Raw genomic sequence first — 5,607 nt, 5'->3', positions numbered from 1 at the left:
AAGACACCCCTCCCCACGGCCCTGCGGCCCTCCGGCGAGTACGGGGGTCCCCTGGGAGAGTCGGCCTAGTGGGGGACGTGGCCGGGTTCCTGGGGACGCTCGGAGACCCCGGCCTCTGCCCCAAGGCGCTCCGCGGAGAGGAGGCAGAGAGGGACGGCCCGCAGGTGCGCCCCGGGCGGGGCTGGAGGGAGCCTTGGCTCCAGAGGCCACCGTTCCGGCCACCGCGCTGGGCCCCGTTCCTGCCGGCCTGTCCACCGTGAGCCCGGGGGATGGGGCTGGCCACAGGATCCTGAGGCCCAGAGCAGGTCCCAGCAGCACCTCGCTGCACCCCTCTCCCCTGAAAAGTGTGGCGAGCGCCAGCCCTCAGCCCCGCCCACCCCCCACCCCCGCCGAGGGCCGGGAGAGGCCAAGGGACTGGCCGCTGGACCCTGAAGAGCAGCAGGGCTGTGGCCAGCCAGCGCCCAGAGGAGAGGACCCCGGCTCGCCGAGTCTCTGTGGTGGAGTGATTAAACAAAGCTCAGCCTCCGAGGGTCAGCTGGCCCCAGACGGTGACTCAGAGGGGCTGCTCTTGGGAGGGACCCGAGTGGCAGTGGGGTAGGTGGGACCTTTGCTTTCTGTGTCTCGTGGCTCTCCATCTGGGCTCAATGACCTCATGAAGCCACTCAGGCCGCCCACCCTTCTCTCACAGAGGGAGACTCAGGCCTCACGTGGGTGTTCCCGGCTCTGCAAGGCCAGGGTCAGGGTGGTGGCCTGGGAAGGCCTGGCTCTGTGCTCTCGCTGACCAGCTCATCGCCCCTGGGGAGCCAGCCCCACCTCCAGGACTGGCCACTCTAAGCAGCAGCCAGCACTCTGTGGGAAGGGACAGCGGCCCTGCTGCAGGAGGAGGACCTTGTAAAGACACTTTGTCAGCCAGGGCTTTGCAAACTGGGGAGCACTGTGTGGTCACATGTGTCCAGTCACGAAGGGCTGAGACCAACATGCACAAGGCCCCGGGGCATAGCCACGCCCGGGGCAGAGGTGGCTGTCCTCTGCTGTCCCCTGCCAGAGCCTCTCCTCACACTTCCTGTCTGGATCAGAGCCCTAGTCTGAAGCCTGAGGCTGCTGAGCAGATGACCCATGTAGGCCCCGAGGCAGTGCTCCTCCACCCCCTCCCTCCCTCAGGGCCGTGCACCAGCTCCGAGTGCCTGAGGGTGACCCGAAACTCCCTGTAGCCATGACAGTGGGCCCAGCTCTTGGGAACCCAGGCTGGCCACCACAGCACACTCCCGGTCAGTCCGAGTTAGTGCCGTCCACTCCATTCATCATAATTATTTTAATTAAGAAGATAAGAAACAGCTCATCAAAGATTTAATTATAATGAGCAGCTAACAACACTTGGATGAGTCAGATGACCCGAGTGGCTGCTGGTTCTCACCTCCCTGTCAGGCACCGAAGACAGCGCAGGAGGCACCCAGAAGGTAGGGTCCCAGCCTCCCAACACCGTGAGAGGCCCTGCCAGCCCTGACTGTCCCCAGTTGGGAGGACCGTCCTGGTGTGGCCACTGGCCTGAGCTCAGGAGGGTGCACATCCCATGGTGTCCTCGATCTCCGTGGAGGACATTCGCTTTGTGCCCCGCCCTGGCCACACCCACCACAGGGCACGCTCTCCAGGCCAGCTCCTGGTTCACTGCTGGGACCCGAGGAATAAGACAGTCCCTGACGTTGGCGGAGGAAGGAGCACATGGAGGGACCGGGAGCTCTCTCGGCTGGGCCTGGGGCTGGGAGCTGGGTACAGGGCGCCTGGGAACAGGGAAGACTTCCTGGAAGGGCCTGGGCCTGGCTTGAGAGTGGGTGGCAGCCTGCAGGCCACCTGGGGACACTGGCCTAGAACCCACAGAAACAGGGGCAGTGGGAGCAGCTTGAGATGGGCACCAGTAGTGTGGGCTGGGCCCACTGCCTGGGCTCCGTGTACCCTGGTAGTGCGATGTCACCTTCAGAGGCCCCTGTCTCCTTTGGGGATGCTGACCCTGCCCTCACAGAATGCAAGGAGGCTGCCACGGCCTGCCTGATCTCGGCTGGACATGGAGTGGGCAGAAGGGCACCAGAGCCCCAGCGCAGGCCGGAGGTGCTGGGGTCAGGGCTCATGTCTTTCCAGACAGCCTGGGTCACAGCCGGGAGCTCTGAGCACCCAGGGGACGTGAGGCCCTGTCCCTGCTCTCCTCCTCTTGCTGGTCACTGGCAGAGGCGCCGTGCTGAGCCGGCCTGGCCCTGATGTGGAGTGCCGCTGGCCCCGGGCTCTGAGGAGGTCCTTTTCCTCTTCCGGCAGCACTGCCCGGCCTCTGCCTGTGTTCCCTGCCCCCCCCCGCCCCTCACGCCTCCTGGTCTTGAAGCGTCTCTCCTTCCTCTTGTGACCCTAGTCATTGGATTGGGGTCCACCTTCAGTCCAGGGTGATCATATCTTGGTATCGGAATCACCTCTGCAGACACCAAATAAGGTCACATTTACAAGTGTCAGGGTTTGGATGTGGACACAGCATTGGGGACAGATACTGAAACCGTGTGGCTGGTGGCAAGTCACTGACCCTCTCTGAGCCTCTGCTTACACACATTGAGTAGGAGCCTCCCTCTGAGGGAAGCCAAGGACCAGTGGGTCCATATTCCATGGCCTGTCCATAGCAGGTTCTCAGGGCCTTCCGAGAATTAGGACCAGAGGATGGGAACAGACACTGTCTCAGGGACTTGGTAGTCCTCCCCCGTGGCTACCGGGGGCAGTACTGAGCTCATCTGTCCCTGGGTCAGACACGGGCCTCCACCTCACTCGGGGAGGCAGGGACATCACTTCCCGGGTCCTTCCAGGCCTCCAGCCAGGAGGCCCTCTAGGTATTGCACACCCGTTCAAGCCGAAAGAAATTGCAAACCAAATTAGCCAAAGATTTAATAGAAATTGATTTTGACTTAAAGCCCTTCGAGTGCTCACTCTGCAGATGGCCACTCCGCTGACCGCCCCACTGTGTCTGATCTGATCTGGGACCTTGCAGGGCTCCTCCTGATGAGGCAGCTTTTCTTATTGTCTCCTGGTGACCACTGAGCTCCACCTCCAGGCTGCACGGGAATCGGTGTCCTCTCTCCTTCCAACCTGGCGTCTCTGCACACGGGAAGAAACATTCCCCTGAACTGGTAGGAGAAGTGCGGACTCCTCCACCCGGAGCCCTCACAGCCGGTGCTAAAGCAGGAGCATGAGACAGTTCCCATCTGGGAAGGGTGAAACCTGCATGTCCCCTGCTCAGGCCCCTCTGTCGGGGGTTGTGCCACCCCTGATTTGGGAGGTGGGCATAATCTCAAGGGCACTGGCTAGGAGAGTCTTGGCGCAGGACCTGAGTCACGTGGTCTGGAAGGTCAGATTTGACCAGGAGGGGGGCTTGGCATCAGAAACATGTTTGGGGACCACCCAGTGGGGAGCGTGCGTGCGCTGCACATCTGAGAACTCAGGTCACCAACTCTTTGGCCCTTAGCCCCAAGTCCCATCCACCGGCCAAGTGAGTCCAGGGACATCTTGCTGCTGAGGCTCAGCCCTAAGCGGCAGGTGCCTGTCTGGTGCCCTGCGTCCCCGCCCACTGCCACACAGAGCAGTTGACAGCATCAGCCTAGGCGGAGCCCCAGGGCCTTACCTACACGCAGGCCCTGGCCTCGGGCGGAGCACCGACCTCGTTGGTCCATGGTCCTCAGCTCTGCAGAGACCAAAGGCATCACCGCCAACTGCCTGCCCCGGGGCCGGCACAGCCTCCTGAAACTCTCCACCCCAGCTGCAGGGGCCTCCAAAGCCCACCCTGGGCAGCGCTCAAGGGTCCCGTCGCCACCTCCCCTCAGTCACAGCCTCGGGCAGTCAGGCAGGAGCCTCTTCCCCCAGGATGCGGCTGCACCGGCCCCGCCCCCGCCCCCACTCGGGCATCGTTCCCTGCCCTCCTGGGTCCTCTGCCCAGGGGTCTCCTCAGAGCTGCCCCCTGCCCCAGCCCTGCACCCCGACAGCTGGCTCCACCCTGACCGTCTCCCCCAGCTGGCTCTCTGACCACGGCTGCAGGGCTCTGCTGGCCAAGCAACTCTGTGTCCTGGGTGCTCACGGCCCCTGCCTGTTAGAAACCCCTTCTCCTCTGTTCCCACTCTGGGACCTGGGATCTGGGAGGTTGGCTGTTGGAAGTGATCATGAAGCAAATGTTCCATTTGATCCAAGAGTTGGAGCTGACATCTTGCTGCGGGAGCCTAGAAGCATCAGGTGTGAAGGACGTGCAGCCCTCTCCTGGCCCAGAATCATGCTGGTGACCCACTAGGAGGAGATGCAAGGTATTGTCTTCATAAAGCTCAAACTGGAGCCCAGAGAGGGGATGTCACTTGCCCAAAGACACACAGCAGCTTGGCTGAGCTGGGATTTGGTCCATGGTCCTGATTCTCCAGCCCCAAGCTGTCCTGCACCCCAGCCTGGTCATTTCTCACCCTCACAGTGTGCAGATGAGCAAGACAGGAGCAGTTCTCATTGCTGAATTTCAAATAAAATAAAAAGAAAAGTGCTTTTGAGGACACTCAAGCCCTTCAGACGGTGACTCCGCCGCTGGCCGTGACAGAGCCTGACTCCTGCCCAGGAAGGTGCCGCGCTTCCCTGGGACCACACAGGTTCCTTCTGATCCTATTTCTGGAAGCTGAAAGCTGGAGAGATGGATGTGGCTCTTTGAAGCTCGACGGGGCTCGGGGAGGCGGGTCCTGGCCGCCGCAGCATTTCTCTGAGAGAAGAAAGAGGCCGGTGCCCGGAGACCCCGCGCTCCCACGAGGGCTTCCGTGTTTAGAGACGCTTTTCCTCCAGGGGATGCTCACTGGCCGCCCAGAGAGGCCACAGGTAGCAGTAAGCATGGCTCTGCCCACCCCTCATCCACCCTCTTTCTTAGGTGTCGATCGACTCCCTGTTTCCTCCCAAAGGACCCCTCCCAAGCCAGCCACCCCGACTGTGACCCAAGCCAGCTAATCTGCGTCCGGGGGGAGACAGAAGTTTATAGGAAGCCAAGAGTAGTAGCTCTGTGCCTGGAGTGTCCATGACCACCGATGTCCCCCTGGAGTGGAAGCCAAATAAAACTACACAGGAAAGCAGAGGAGAGAGAGAGAGAGAGACTCGTGTGACCTTTGAGATTGTACAGTCTAAACCTCCTGGATCCAGCTGTGCCTGAAGCTCATCATCTGCCCCTTACATTTTCCAATTCTATGGAGCAATCAACTGTCCTATTTCAAGTTTTGAGAGAGACACCTGCCATTTGCACAGGAAAAATCTCTGACCACTAAGTTAGAAGCCACCCTCGGGACTGGTCTGGCTGGCCAGCTGCCTCCTGGAGGCACAAGTGCCAGACAGGACGCCACCACTCTGGGGGGAAGAGCCATCTTGCTGGGGGTGGGGGGCTCTCACCAGGTCCTGCAGCCTCTCCAGCTGAGGTCACGGCTCAGAGACCACAAAAGGCAGGGCCACCTCCAGGCAGGAAAACCCACCCTGCCACAGCACCCTCCACAGGGGCCACCCCCACGCGTCCAGCCTGCCGCCAGCCCCTGAATGATGTTGTGAAGCACAAAGTTTAAGTCAGGGTCTGGCTGCACG

At 61.4% G+C, this 5,607-nt stretch overlaps 1 long non-coding RNA gene across 1 annotated transcript; it reads left to right on the top strand.

Annotated features, from left to right (window-relative positions):
• Positions 1 to 264: 264 nt before the first annotated feature.
• On the top strand, positions 265 to 5,306 carry LOC139707690 (uncharacterized). Its single transcript, XR_011709151.1, has 4 exons — positions 265 to 1,457; positions 3,017 to 3,155; positions 4,207 to 4,316; positions 4,475 to 5,306. It is a non-coding gene; the product is annotated as an uncharacterized lncRNA (long non-coding RNA).
• Positions 5,307 to 5,607: the final 301 nt, after the last annotated feature.

This window comes from Marmota flaviventris, chromosome 11 (assembly GCF_047511675.1).
Source record: "Marmota flaviventris isolate mMarFla1 chromosome 11, mMarFla1.hap1, whole genome shotgun sequence".
Taxonomy (NCBI): Eukaryota; Metazoa; Chordata; class Mammalia; order Rodentia; family Sciuridae; genus Marmota; species Marmota flaviventris.
The sequence above is the reverse complement of the archived record's forward strand: the minus strand, read 5'-3'. Positions and strand labels throughout refer to the sequence as shown.